General features: G+C 45.3%; 1 protein-coding gene across 5 annotated transcripts in view; it reads right to left on the bottom strand.

Annotated features, from left to right (window-relative positions):
• ARHGAP24 (Rho GTPase activating protein 24) overlaps nt 1–15,683 on the bottom strand; it is a 368,221-nt gene that overhangs the window by 137,289 nt on the left and 215,249 nt on the right. The window contains exon 1 of one of the 5 annotated variants that reach the window (XM_083398354.1): nt 743–1,170. The exons of the other annotated variants lie outside the window; for them this stretch is intronic. The gene's annotated coding sequence lies outside the window, so the exon portion shown is untranslated. Of the gene's footprint in view, nt 1–742; nt 1,171–15,683 lie in introns of those variants that run through there. 5 annotated transcript variants of the gene reach the window in all.

Raw genomic sequence — 15,683 nt, 5'->3', positions numbered from 1 at the left:
ATTTTGAAACGGAGAGTTTGCATATGCCATACCAGCCTTATTAGCAAAGGTAATGCACATGTAAGCAGAGATATATCAGATGACTTTTTTCATGTAGGCATATAACACTGCAGCAAGTGTCTATGTTTACACAGGTACATTATCTCAAACAAAAGGTAATGGTTACTGGGGCTACTCAAACATTCTTCACCTGTGTGTGTCAAAGTTACTGCTGGTTTACAGAGTTCAATTTTACTAATGGGGAACGACAATAATAAACCCTGAATGCAGTAAAAGGGGGTTTGGAATCCCGCAAGTTTCCCTCTAAAGTTTGGGGCAATAATAAACACTGTGCAATCCTAAACACAACATGTCCTCCAAATGAACACAGGGATACAAGCACAGGTGAGCAGTGCATCTGCTAGGTTTTGAATGTGCAAAGAGAGTTGTTGAAAAATATAATTAGCTACATAGGAAAATGCCACCACTTGAAAACGAATCAAGAAACAAAACCTCTTCACCTCCCCACTTTAACTCTCCCAATCCTCAGCATCGAATCTGGTGTGTTGGGAAGGATTAGGGCACAGACAGATTTCAGAGTAAAGCCACACACAAAAGTCTTCTAGACTTTGGCAGGGTTTGGAATATATGAGATGTTGCTAGAGCTGAGACAACAAGCATCTCCACACATACACACACACCCGCCCCAAAGCAGCTGGAGCTGGAAACATGCAAGAAATTAAAAGCAAGACTGAACTCTCACCTTCCTCAAGCAAGTATTCCCAGGGAAAGAGGAGCCAGCTACAAATGCGGACACCTCCAGCGCTGCCAGCCCAAGCTGCTGCTGCTGCTGCTGCTGCTACGAGCCGCTTCCCAGCTCAGCCAGCTTTGCCTCTTGCACTCCCACTATCTGTGCGCTCGCTGCAATTTCTCCCATGACTCCATCGCACAGGAATGGCAACAACTTCTCTCTCACTAACACCGGTGTGGCACTGGCAACACACACACACAGGGAGAGAGAACTGTTGAAAGTCAGGTGGGGAAAGAAGGCAAGGGCGGTTGCAAGGTGAACAGTGGGAGCCCAAAGAGGGGAATGGGACCCCCGCCCTAAACGCCTTTGGAAAGGCTCGGCTTTGAAAGCAGCGCCGAGCTATATAAATCACAGCTTGAGACAAACGGGAGGTCAGGAGAGCAATGAATCAGAGTCCAAAAAGGGGCACTGACTCCGAGCCAGCCTGCAGACACAAGAAGCCTCTCCCGGCTCCAGTCATAAACAAAACAGGGGAGAGGGGGAAAAAAACTTTTAGACTACAGAATTTGTCATCAAGTACTGTGTGGCCAGAGCCATTGAATTTTCATGGAAGTTAGGTGCTTGTTGCAACGGAGAGAGAAAGGTGGGAGAAAGCACTTCGGCTATTAAAGAAAGATCAGGTGAAAGATGCCCATATACAGCGGTTTATTAAAAAGTCTACCATTTCGTGAAAAACTTATTTTGGACATAAGTGACTTTATACTTGTTTGATGTTTTGACTCAGTTCCTGCAGAAGGATGTTAGAAGGAAGCTCTCTCTCTCTGCTTTTTTTTCAAGATTTAATAGCTGATGGTTGCGAAAGGAATTTGTGGAATGAAACCCTGAAAGTCTTAATCAGATGGTAGCTGCGAGTGACGGCGTGCTAAACTTAACTCCTACTTTTTCTCCTCCTCCTCCTCAGACACAGGATACAGGGTCAGCTGATTTCAATGGGGGGGGAGGGGTTTGCATGGGAAAGGAAAAGCAGTGGATCGTGTCCCAAGCGACTCAAAAGAGTGGAACTTTGGAGAAAAGACCAATAAAAATGTGTGTGTGTGTTTCTGTGCATTTATATACAAAGCAAGGTAAGATTTAAAGAAGGAAAACAGTGCACTGAAAGTGCTGCAGAGAAATGTAATCCCCCCCCCATTACATTAACAACACCTAGTATTAATTCTCTGCAGTCAAGATGTTTTACTTATGTGCATTGTTTGCCCTTAACTTACTGATCTCTTGAAAAGACCCTCTGTTACAGTTTCAGGACAGGAGTTCTCTCCCAGCCACCCCGGTTCATTCCCACAGGCTGCAAAATCAAGTGGCTTATTGTGTAGGAACTAAAAATAGCTATTATTATTATTATTATTCAAGCACTTGCCGGAGTTACCCTTGGGCTGAATGCCATGTGACCAGGCAGCTAGTTAACTATCAGAGAGCAGCAAGAGAGACTAAAAAGTGCCATTCAGACCATGGCTGAAAGCTAATCTGTAAGTGGAAATGGAACAGCAGAGATGTGCAGAGGGGGAAATGGACTGGAGACTAACACAAAAAGAAGTGAACTGACTGCATCCTAAAACTCGTCTCCCCCCCCCACAAAAAAAATAATATCCTTAGAGCATCTTTTCATATTTTGACCCATCTTCACTAATAAAATAATAATACACTGGTTGGATTAAGTGGAATGATTTTCCCATCCCACCCCTCTGCCAAAGGACCTGGGGAATCATACATAATTTGAAGGTCATGGGAATGATTTTTTGGGGCCCTGAGTCATTGCACAGAACATAATTTCTTAAATAGAGAAATAGACTATTTGTCCATCCAGTCAAGGGAAGTGGGTGGCGCTGTGGGTTAAACTACAGAGCCTAGGACTTGCCGATCAGAAGGTCGGCGGTTCAAATCCTTGCGACGGGGTGAGCTCCCATTGCTCGGTCCCAGCTTCTGCCAACCTAGCAGTTCGAAAGCACAGCAAAGTGCAAGTAGATAAATAGGTACCACTCCGACGGGAAGGTAAATGGCGTTTCCGTGTGCTGCTCTGGTTCGCCAGAAGCGGCTTAGTCATGCTGGCCACATGACCCAGAAGCTGTACGCCGGCTCCCTTGGCCAATAAAGCGAGATGAGCACCGCAACCCCAGAGTCAGACACGACTGGACCTAACGGTCAGGGGTCCCTTTACCTTTACCACCCAGTCCAGTAATGTCTACACTTATGGGCAGCAGCAGCCCTTTCCCATTGCTGGCTACCTCATTCTTCTACCTAGACATGGCAGGGATTGAACTCAACACCTTCTGCCTGCAAAACAGGTGCTTCACCACTCTACAGTCCCACCCCTCAAACAAGGTAGGGGGAACCTGTGGTCCTCCAATGCTGGTCTCCATCAGCCCCAACCAGAATGGCCAATGGGATGATGGGAGTTATAGTTCAGGGCCACCAGTCTCCCATTCCAGTCTTCAACCATAAATCCCAAGGTTCTTTACTTGGGAATCATGAAGGTTAAGTAGTTTTGAAATCATCAAGTTCACAGCTCACATTCCCTCTACGCTCGCCATGCTAAACACTACTCCATCTTGAGTGGTGGGTGGAGGAATTACTTATGGCAAAACAAGACAACCTTCTTGCAATTATCAATTGTTTGAATGGCTCTATAAAAGTAAATTTAAGGCAGAGTGGGGCCAAATAGGAAGCAGAAGTTTTATTTTGAGTCAGACCATTGATCCATCTAGCTCAGTATCGCCTACGTTGACTGTCCAGAGTTTAAGACAGAGGACATTCCCAGATAGCTTAATCGGTAAAGCATGAGACTCTTAATCTTCAGGTTCGTGGGTTTGAGCCCCTCTTGGGGCAAAAAGATTCCTGAATTGCAAAGGGTTGGATTAGATGAGCCTCTTGTTCCCTTCCAAGTCTACAATTCTATGATACTGTGATTCTGAGCTCCATCTGGAGATGCTGGGAATTGAATCTGGTACTGGTGATTTAACATGCATTTACAGCCCTTCATAAATCTGGATTGAGACACTGCTGTGGAGGATAGAAAGTCATCAAAGGTGCTCAGCTTGGGCCAGGGCCTTTTCAGTACTGGCCCCATCTTGGTGGAATGCTCTGTCACAAGAGACTAGGGCCCTGCGGGACTTGACATCTTTCCGCAGGGCCTGCAAGACAGAGCTGTTCCATCTGGCCTTTGGTTTGGACTCAATCTGACCCTTATGTTGCCCTCCCATTATGGTCTTGATCTATCGGCTACTTTTAAAATGAGGCTGCATTTTAAATTGCATTTTAACCTCTATTTTAAATTGGTGTTTTTTTTCTTCCCCTATTGCGTTTTTACTGTGATTTTATTGGTGTTAGCCGCCCTGAGCCCGGGTCTGGCCAGGGAGGGTGTGGTATAAATAAAATTATTATTATTATTATTATTATTATTATTATTATTATTATTATTAATAATAATAATTTCTAACTTGGCCCTCACTAGCAACATTTCTATATCATCTTCCCACCGAAGTACTCAAGCAGTTCCTATTTTGCTATAATGGCTTACAATCCAAGATACCTGATATGAGCACAGTCCTGATAGCTTTTTGAGAATTTTTTGTGTGTAGTATCCAGGCTTTCGCAGCAAAATGTTCATGACATTACGTTTTCCCCATTTACCATGAATGAACACTGCTGTTACTGTTGGTGTGCTAAGCAGAATTTTCATTCGCTTGCATCACAGTGGTGTTTGTTTGTTTCTTTGTAAAATGGGAATAGTGTGTTTCTCCTTAGAAGAGTAACTGTGTAAGTAGCATGGCTGCAAACAGATTATCTTATGGGGCAGGCGTCTAGGTCCTGTTCACTCTCAACAAAACAAGCAACCTCCAGCTCATATCTGCCTCTTTCATTCTCTCCCATCACCCTGGCAATCACTCATTAGCCTGTCACATTGGATGGACAATTGCTTGTTTTGGGTGTCAGATGTGCTCAGTTGAGTCACAAAGTTTTTATAGTTTTAGCACCTGTTAGCCTTGCAATGCCAACAAATCAATGGGAATGGGAGCTAGATTCCATTCCAGTGTCTGCACAAGCTGTTAAAACACAGTCACGATTCAGAACCGAAATGCCATGCTGCTTGTATTTAAGCTAGTTTCAGCCCAATCTTCTGTGCATTTACTTGGAAGTAGGGCAGACAGACAGTGTTCAGCTATGGCTACCTCTGAATATGTAGGATTGCAGTCTTTGTCCTATTGGATTTAGCTGGAATAAACATGCATGTTAACTCTGTTATTATCTGGCAGAGAAAGGGAGTCGCAAATTTAAAATAATTTGGAAAGTGATTAAAAATAAGTATCCAAATTATAAAAGATATACAGTGGTACCTCGGGTTACATATGCTTCAGGTTACATACGCTTCAGATTACACACTCTGCTAACCCAGAAATAGTGCTTCAGGTTAAGAACTTTGCTCCAGGATAAGAACAGAAATCGGGCTCTGGTGGCGCGGCGGCAGCAGGAGGCACCATTAGCTAAAGTGGCGCTTCAGGTTAAGAACAGTTTCAGGGTAAGAATGGACCTCTGGGACGAAGTAAGTACTTAACCTGAGGTACCACTGTACTGGCAACCCTGTTTGAAATCTTCCTTGCAATCAGAGTTAGGAACACTTAAATCTCTTCAAATCAATGGGCTTAATCTCTGTTGCATAGCGGCCAGTTTGTGCATCCCATCTGTGAAGCAACTACAGTGGTACCTCAGGTTAAGTACTTAATTCATTCCAGAGGTCCGTTCTTAACCTGAAACTGTTCTTAAACTGAAGCACCACTTTAGTTAATGGGCCTCCTGCTGCTGCCGTGCCGCCGGAACACGATTTCTGTTCTCATCCTGAGGTAAAGTTCTTTACCCGAGGTAATATTTCTGGGTTAGCGGAGTCTGTAACCTGAAGCGTATGTAACCTGAAGCGTATGTAACCCGAGGTACCACTGTATTTCTTTAAAATAGGATTTATGTACCACTTAATCAACAAAAACAAAATAGCATTGGGTGTAAATATCAATGTTCAACTATTGAATATTGAAAAAGAAATCAAACATTAGAAGCAGCTGTCCAAAGCAGAAACCAAATGCAATATATATTTCTGAGCAGCAAATAGCAACATCTAAACAGTACTGAATACATACTGATTGTCTGGCAACTGCTATCAGCTCAGAGGCGGGAAATGGAAGGGCAATTGCGTTAAAAGGAGCCGCCAAAGATCTTGAGAAGCAGTTCGTCCTCTGGGGAGGAGCGAAGCCACGCCTCTAGTGGGGAAGGGATGCACAGCTCAGAGGATGCAGGGGAGAGCCACAGCGCCGAACCTGAGCAAAGCGGGAGGGGGGAGGCAGGTTCCCCTTTGCCCGCGCGCAGAGAGGGGAGGCATAGGATGGGGGTCAAAAAGCTGCTCTGCTGGGTAAAGTATAAGGACCACCCACTCCCAGATTAGTGACTGAGCAGACATGGAATTGAGTCGGTCTGCATTGTGAACGTTTTGGACAAATAATAAAGACTTGAAAACACCGTTTGCTCTCGAGCAACCACGCCGGCAATCGTAACACTAATATTCAACAGCAAAAACCTGAGTGGACTTTGGTGGGGATGATAACGACATAAGAGCCCTGTTGGATGAGACCAGTGGTCCATCTACTTCAGCCTCTTGTTCCCACACTGGCAACCAGTATGGGAAGCCCATAAGCAGGGTTCAACAGCATTATTCCCTCCTGTAGTTTCCAACAACTGGTAATTGTTGGTGGCAAGGAAAAGTAAGTTTTAAAAGGAAGAAGAAGAAGAAGAGTTTGGATTTGATATCCCGCTTTATCACTACCCAAAGGAGTCTCAAAGCGGCTAACATTCTCCTTTCCCTTCCTCCCCCACAACAAACACTCTGTGAGGTGAGTGGGGCTGAGACACTTCAGAGAAGTGTGACTGGCCCAAGGTCACCCAGCAGCTGCATGTGGAGGAGCGGAGACGCGAACCCAGTTCCCCAGATTACGAGACTACCACTCTTAACCACTAACACCACACTGGCTCTGGATCCATTCCCTGGATGCCAAGATCCAGGTTTGGGGCAAGTACTCTTTGATGAAAGAACCCCAGCAGATATTTAAAATCACAAAACATGCAGCAAAGTTAGGTGTGAAAATATAAGCCGTTAGACCTGTTAAGCTGTTAAAAATATGCCCTTGTGAGTTCCAAAACTTCCCTCTTGCATAGAAAAGACCTCACATTTGGTAAGTTTAAAATGGTTTACTTACAAACTCTCCAAAGGTCAGGTTCATGTGCTTTCTCATATATCAGTCAGAAAACACAGGCAAAAAAAAATTGGCTTCATTACAGTGGTGAAAGTTCCTAAGTGATTGGTGTAGGAACACAAGAATGGCTTGTCAGAGCCATGGAGGCTGAGCTTCGAGCAACCAGAAGACCTCTTTACACCCTGATCTTCTTGGGTAGACTGAAGGGTAACAATATGCTTAATTACCTTCCTCTCAATGTGAGGGGGTGTAACCTAGCTAAGCCTGGCAAGACAGCTTACTCTATGGTTTTAACCCCTTCATGCATTAATTAAACTTCAGCATGTTGGTTATATGCGGTGGATTATCCCACAGTATTCAGAAGTATCCTGTCTCAAACAGTGGACATAGGTGGGGAGGGCAAGGGAAATATGCTTTTTCACCCTAATGGAAGTCTATGACACAAACTGGCTTAAAAACCCATCTGAATCTTGGTTTTGAATGCGGCTGTAAGTCTTCATGAAATGTGGGACAGACAGTTTTAAAAATAGTTCATTTTTTCAGGCAACACGGGAAGAAAAGAAATACTATTTTTAATAACAGTTGTGTTTACTTTTACCTCAGAGAGAGCCAAGAAATGTAGGAAGTCATTATTTATTAATTCGGGTTGTTAAAAGCAGGATAGCGCCTTAGAACAGATCTTCAACCTTGGCTTGTTTTAGGGTGGGGGCTTTTTTTATGCTTTCACAAATGTAGCCTTGGGGGCCACAACCTCTGCTTAGCCTGTCCAGTCTTCGCTGACTGAACTCAGTGAAAAGCCACACATTCTAATCTATACTTAAGGATGTCTGGGAGATGGTTTACAGTCTTGCTGTTTGGCTCGCTCAACAGAGACAGAATATTAGCAGCCCGCCAACTTCTTTCTGTGTAATTTATTAGGACTGTAGCTGAGCCCCTATTTTGCTTCATGAAGCCATCTGTTACTGCTGTCCTGCGTGAGAGGACCCTTAGTTGCTATTAATGAGAGAGCATTGAAAAGACATTTTAAGAGCCAGTTGCACCTTCTGCCTGTTTCCTGAAGCCTCCATCTTCATTCTTTTGAAGTCAATTAGATTGCTACCATTGATTCGGGGGGAAGGGGTGCAAGGGGATGCAACTGGTCCCTCAGTGGCCAGCTCTTCAAATATGTTGACTAAAACAACCAATTTCTTTTGTTTTGAAAGCTACCTATCCTACACTAATAGTGAACTCATTCTATGAGTGTCAATTGATATGCAGCAAAAACTGGCACAAGAATCATAGAATCATAGAATCCTAGAGTTGGAAGAGACCACAAGGGCCATCGAGTCCAACCCCCTGCCAAGCAGGAAACACCATCAGAGCACTCCTGACATATGGTTGTCAAGCCTCTGCTTAAAGACCTCCAAAGAAGGAGACTCCACCACACTCCTTGGCAGCAAATTCCACTGTCGAACAGCTCTTACTGTCAGGAAGTTCTTCCTAATGTTTAGGTGGAATCTTCTTTCTTGCAGTTTGGATCCATTGCTCCGTGTCCGCTTCCCTGGAGCAGCAGAAAACAACCTTTCTCCCTCCTCTATGTGACATCCTTTTATATATTTGAACATGGCTATCATATCACCCCTTAACCTCCTCTTCTCCAGGCTAAACATGCCCAGCTCCCTTAGCCGTTCCTCATAAGGCATCGTTTCCAGGCCTTTGACCATTTTGGTTGCCCTCCTCTGGACACGTTCCAGTTTGTCAGTGTCCTTCTTGAACTGTGGTGCCCAGAACTGGACACAGTACTCCAGGTGAGGTCTGACCAGAGCAGAATACAGTGGCACTATTACTACCCTTGATCTAGATGCTATACTCCTATTGATAGCATCAACAGGCTTGGAGGAACCCAAGGGTTCCAGAAGCACTCTCCACCCCATTTTTCTTAAGAATAAAAAAAAATGGGGTGGGCAAAAAAGCCAAGTGCTGATTGAGAATGCCCAGTGGTCACAGGGAAGCAAGTGAGAAGATTAACAGTACATGTGAAAAGGATCTAGGGGGTCTTGGTGGACCACAAGCTTAACCTGAGTCAACAGTGTGATGCAGCAGCAAAATAATGCTACTCTAGGCTGAATCAAGAGAAGTATAGCGTCCAGATCAAGGAAAGTAGTAGTACTACTCTATTCTGCCTTGGTCAGACCACACTTGGAATACTGTGTCCAATTCTGGAAGAGGGAGCGTGCTTGTTTTCTCCTGCTCTGGAGGGCTGGACTTGAACCAATGGCTTCAAGTTACAAGAAAGGAAATTCCAACTAAACTTTTGGAAAAACTTTCTGACAGTAAGAGTTGTTTGGCAGTGGATCAGACTCCCACGAGAGGTGGTGGGCTCTCCTTTCTTGAAAGTTTTTAAACAGAGGTTGGATGGTCATCTGTCATGGATGCTTTAGCTGAGATTCCTGCATTGTAGGGGGTTGGACTAGATGACCCTTAGGTACCTTCCAACTCTAAGATTCTATGATTCTAGTGTACCCTGGAAAATAGCATGGCTGGTTAGCTGGAACCCTGACCAGGAGCAATGGTGATGGTGGTTGTGATACAAATTCATAAGGAATGGAGAGAGAAATGAAATTAATTTTCCATTTAAAAGTGAACCTACCTAATTCACACTTTTGGAAACAATATGCCAACTGAAATACAGATATCCTTTGAAATTCTCACTTCTCCAAACCTCCAGCCAAGGAATGTGTGCAAAAATGCACATGCTAGGGTAAAGTGTGCATAAAACTGTATATATTTGTGAGAATAATATACACAAAATGCATTATGCAGATAAGTATTAAAGGAAATACAGTTTGCAAAAATGTGTATATTAGGCAGAATTGCATACAAAAAAATGTGTATGTTAGGAAAATTTCACCCTAAAATGCCTGAATTTTCCTGAGGATTTTTTTAAAAACTATTTGCAAACTGAGGTTGAAATGTGGAGAACTGAACTAAAGATCCTCACACCTGCCCAGAGGCACAGCATGAGAAATGAGGTGTCAGGAGCATGTGTCTGAAACAGGTCAGCAATAAATCACAGTGTCAGTGAAGTGTCAGGCAAAGAAGGTCAGCACAGGAGGCCAGACCTAGAGAGTACAGCAACTCATCCTGGTAGATCTTGCCCCTATGAGACTGAAGGTCCCTGCCTTCCCACAGCTCACTAAGTCTCACTCGGTTCCCTCTGAAGCAATCTGAGTCTTTGTTGTCTTGCTTGTCTTTGCTCTGCCCTATTCAAACCTCTTTGGGTTCTGGGAGACCAGTGGGGAGGGGAGCTTGTTGCAGGAGAAGGGGGAGACATCCGTGCCTCTTCACCAGCCTGATTCATTTCGGCCTCTTGGCCTCCCTCCTCTCCTGCTTCTGCCTTTGAGTCTGGACTTCTCTCTGACACAGACTCCTCCTGCTCACTAAACCCTGTTGCCTCTTCAGCCTCCGACACCACCTCCTCCCAGACTGCTCTCCTTTGCTCCTCTGGCCTCCCACCAAGCCCCTGGAGTCTGAGCCTTCTTCCCTTGGGGGTTTCCCAGCTTGTGCCTCCCACAACTCCTCTGCTTCCAGCCAGTCCATGACACAAGGAGAATGCTCCTCCTCCATTTTCTCACTCTTGTCATTGCTTGCATGCTCAGAAGAGGGCAGGTGAGCAGGCAGGTCCCATAAGGCACAGCAGCTGCAGGACCAGGAGTCTCTCAAGGACAGTAAGGTAAAGGGACCCCTGACCATTAGGTCCAGTCGTGGCCGACTCTGGGGTTGCGGCCCTCATCTCGCTTTATTGGCCGAGGGAGCCGGTGTACAGCTTCCGGGTCATGTGGCCAAGATGACTAAGCCACTTCTGGTAAACCAGAGCAGCACACGGAAACGCCATTTACCTTCCTGCTAGAGCGGTACCTATTTATCTACTTGCACGTTAGAACTGCTAGATTGGCAGGAGCAGGGACCGAGCAACAGGAGCTCACCCCGTTGCAGTGATTCGAACCGTGACCTTCTGATCAGCATGTCCTAGGCTCTGTGGTTTAACCCACAGCGCCACCCCCTTCCCAGACAGTAGTTGGCCCCTATAAGGGTGTGGGTCTCAGCAAGCAGTCGACAATGCCTACCCCCCTGGACACTAGCCCTGGCAGCAGAGCAGGAATGTTGAAATAGTTAATCTAGGCCATTGTGCAAGGTACACTGAATTCATAAAGGCACAGGCCTTTTTATTATCAGCTCTTTGCACTTCACATAGTAGCTGTGATATGACACTATCTTAGATGGACGAAAACCACTGCTGCATTAAACCCAGTCCTGTCTACTTTTGCTGCAGCTCTCTGCGGTCTCAGGAAGGAATCTTTCCCTGCTCTGCTATTGGATATCCTTTTTTTATGTGTCCCATATAGTCCTCCTTAGTCAATAAGATCTTCATAGGAGGTCCTGCTCTGCATTCCTCACTTACAGATATGAAGAATAATGAGCATATGAAACAGATCTTTCTCAGCACCGGTGGCTACGTAATATAACACTCTTCCTAGAGAAGCTCCAGGCTTAGTTTCTGCCAGTGAGTGGCGAAGACCTATTTGTTTCAAAAGGTTTTTGATCTCTGGCTTTGTTGGAAATGAGTTTTTTTTAAAAGAAATCAGAATATCTGCACAGCTACATTTAAGCACAAACGTGCCTCTGAGGCAATAGTGTGCTTTCTGTTTTGGAGCTGGAAATAAGTGGCAAATGATTTCTCACCTCCCTGATGTAAGCAGGCAAGAGTTGGTACAGTGGTACCTCGGGTTACACACGCTTCAGGTTACAGACGCTTCAGGTTACAGACTCCGCTAACCCAGAAATAGTACCTCGGGTTCAGAAATAGTACCTTGGGTTAAGAACTTTGCTTCAGGGTGAGAACAGAAATCACGCAGTAGCGGTGCGGCAGCAGCATGAGGCCCCATTAGCCAAAGTTGTGTTTCAGGTTAAGAACAGTTTCAGGTTAAGAACGGACCTCCAGAACGAATTAAGTTCTTAACCCAAGGTACCACGGTATTGTGGCTGGTGTCACAAGAAAGAAAGTTGATGCAAACCTATGCATTTTTGCAAAGAATTTAAGTCTCTTGTGCACAGAATTCTCACAGATCCAGGGCACATCACAGAGTGGCAGAGGTTTAAAACACGTGCAAAGACTCAAGTTCTGCGTGGCCTCTGTATACCCGAATTTCTGTGCTCTTAAAAACAGTCCCGAGCCTTCTTCATATCCCGGCAGAGTGTCATGCTTGAAACAGCAATGGATGGAATTGTTTTTACATGTGTCAGCAGCCTGACAGGCTGATTTGCAAGATTTGCTGGTGCAAGGTTGTCATATGCCAGCCTTGCAATCGCAGGAAAGAGGAGAGAGTATATGTGATTCTAAGGCTTTGCACTGTTGTTTCTGCAGCAGGTCAGCTAACTGGTCTTGATGGGTGCCCTTGGCGACCCACGTCTGACGAGCCAACGGCATTACAGTCACAGTGCCATTGCCTCGAGAAGACCTCACAGACAAGGTCAATCAGTCAAAGAAGAAGGGGCAGGAGACAGGAAGCAATTAGAAACTTCACTGCAGCTTGGATGCCCGAATAATCCTAGGTGCATTTTGTGAGTTACCCAAAACTCATATATCCATGAATGTTGACAATCACAATGCAACCCCTCCCTGTATTCCAGGGAACTTATTCCCAGGTAAGTGTATTTAGCACTGCAGCCTCGGGTACTTAAATGCGATTGACAACCTTCATTTGCTTGCTCATGCCTGAATAAAGAAAAACTCTTGTATTTCTCTAGATATATCCATTGGGGCAGCGGAATTCACAAAGTTCCTCTGGGATTCTTATCACTCATGTGTGAATGAACTTGAGGCATTCACTGTAATAAGCATACAAAACCTGAAATAGATTAAGATATTCCCAAAAATTTAGCATTGGGCTTTGTGTATTTTTTTTACAAGTAATGTCCAAAATTTGATATTCTCATGTGAATGATAGCGATCTTATATTAATTTTGTAATTTCAAATCAATAAGTACTTTGGGTGGTATTCAACTAAGTATCACTCAAACCCATGAACATGACTAAATTAGGTTTCTTAATCTGAATGAGTGTGAGCAAAAGTTGAATACCACCATGTGTGTCCGAAGAATGACAGATTATATGTTCAGTGACACTTGTAGTATTCTATCTTTGTTGATCTTTGACAGGTAGCTGAAAGTAGTTGCTTAACCCTCTCCTCAGATGACCCCCATCCCTTTTCCTGCTGTGACAGGAGCTCTCTCTTGCTCATGAAAGTAGCACCCAATTCTAATCAATAAACCATTTGCGCAGAGCTCCTCCGGGGCTTAACCATGCTGATCCCTCTACAAAACCTAACAAAATGTGTTTTGTATTGGAGCAAGCAAATTTTAGGTGAGGGTGGCAATGCTACATAATTTCACTTATGGATGCAATAACATACATAAAATATATGCATATATCAAATTGTTAAAAGGAACGATAAATACAAAGGCCTTGGAGATCATCTAGTGCAGGGGTCAACAAACTTGCCGCACCTCGGGCCGGTGTCTCCAGCGCCGATTGCATGGTGAGCTGGAGGGCAGGGGAGCGCATGCCCATACGTGTGCGCACACACTATTTCCGGCACACCTCCGGGTTGGAGGAGCACCGGAAATAGCTTGTGCATGGGCCTCCTCTGACCTGGATGTGCACTGGAAATAATGCTTGCACATGTGCAAATAACGCTTGCGCATGTGCACAAGCTATTTCTGATGCTACTCCGACCAGTGGCGTAGCGTGGGGGTGCAGGGGGGGCCGGCCACACCGGGCGCAACATCTGGGGGGGGGCGCTTGCACTCGCAGCTCTCTGCCCCTACCTGGCTCACTCACTCTCTCTCACTGCAGTGCTGGCTTCGCGAATCCGATCCGAGCCGCTGGGTCGCTGCCCACTGTGGAGGGGAGGGTGCCAGGCGTGCGGTGAGGTGCGGAGAGAGAGCGAGGGACTATCTGGGGGAGGGACAGTGCAGCGGGGGGGGGGCGCAAATTATTTGCCTTGCCCCGGGTTAGGGGGCGCAAATTACTTGCCTTGCCCCGGGTGCTGACAACCCACGCTACGCCACTGACTCCGACCCAGAAGTGGGCAGCTGCACAGTGCAGCGCCGGAAAGAGCGGGCAGCGGTTGCTGCGGGCCGAATAAACGCAGACCTTATCTGGCCCGCAGACCTTAGTTTGGGGACCCCTGATCTAGTGCAACAGTGGGTGATTTTCACTTTGGGTGCAATAGATGTTGGATTCAGTTTCTATGCCAGTCCATACTCTGAGGGAGAGTAGGCATGCATTGATGGAAGTTATGTCTACCAGGGGCCATTCAATGGGAGCTAATTGGAAAGCTGCATCGTACTTAATTCCACATTCCAGAATGGTTTAGAATAGATCACATGGAAGGAGTGTTCTGTAACTATGCTTGGATAATGGTGCGCTGAACTGCATCTCTGTGAGGGATAAACTGCAGCCCCCAGCATCCTTTGTGATGGGGGGTTGTTTTAAATGTATGGTGTGTGCTTTCCCGAGTTCCTTTCATAAGGGGCCTTGAATATCCTACAGGATAAAAAGGTGGATTATGAATAGGAGATGACCTTATAGAGCCAACAGTGTGACGCGGCAGCTAAAAAAGCCAATGCAATTCTGGGCTGCATCAATAGGAGTATAGCATCTAGATCAAGGGAAGTTATAGTGCCACTGTATTCTGCTCTGGTCAGACCTCACCTGGAGTACTGTGTCCAGTTCTGGGCACCACAGTTCAAGAAGGACACTGACAAACTAGAACGTGTACAGAGGAGGGCAACCAAAATGGTCAAAGGCCTGGAAACAATGCCTTATGAGGATCGGCTAAGGGAGCTGGGCATGTTTAGCCTGGAGAAGAGGAGGTTAAGGGGTGATATGATAGCCATGTTCAAATATATAAAAGGATGTCACATAGAGGAGGGAGAAAGGTTGTTTTCTGCTGCTCCAGAGAAGCGGACACGGAGCAATGGATACAAACTACAAGAAAGAAGATTCCACCTAAACATTAGGAAGAACTTCCTGACAGTAAGAGCTGTTCGACAGTGGAATTTGCTGCCAAGGAGTGTGGTGGAGTCTCCTTCTTTGGAGGTCTTTAAGCAGAGGCTTGACAACCATATGTCAGGAGTGCTCTGATGGTGTTTCCTGCTTGGCAGGGGGTTGGACTCGATGACCCTTGTGGTCTCTTCCAACTCTATGATTCTATTCTATGATTCTATGATTCTATGAAAGATACACAGAGCTTCTGTGAGAGTGATGGGCTGTTAACATTGCCAAAGCTTTTCTGCACAATGTGTGATATAGCACTTAAATGTCACCTGCCGCATGTAAACTCTAGTTCTTGCACACCTGAAAAGGGCCACTTGACATATGGCTCCTGTTCTTCCTTTGGGAAAGGAAAACAAACAACTCCTGAATTCATAAATTCAGGGAAAGCTTCTGAGAGTGGGCTTAGCTACAGACCAAAAGGAGGAGAGCGAAGAACAGATTTTAAAAGAGAGCGGTGTTTATTTCAGTTCAGCAATGTTATTCAAAGACGGCTTATAAAATAAGCTGAGCTGACTTTGTTTACATTAAAGCAAATTTGGAAGCGTGAAAAATCAGAGTGTCC

This window comes from Podarcis tiliguerta (genome assembly GCF_965153285.1).
Source record: "Podarcis tiliguerta genome assembly, chromosome: 9".
In the NCBI taxonomy this organism is placed as follows: Eukaryota; Metazoa; Chordata; class Lepidosauria; order Squamata; family Lacertidae; genus Podarcis; species Podarcis tiliguerta.
The sequence above is the reverse complement of the archived record's forward strand: the minus strand, read 5'-3'. Positions and strand labels throughout refer to the sequence as shown.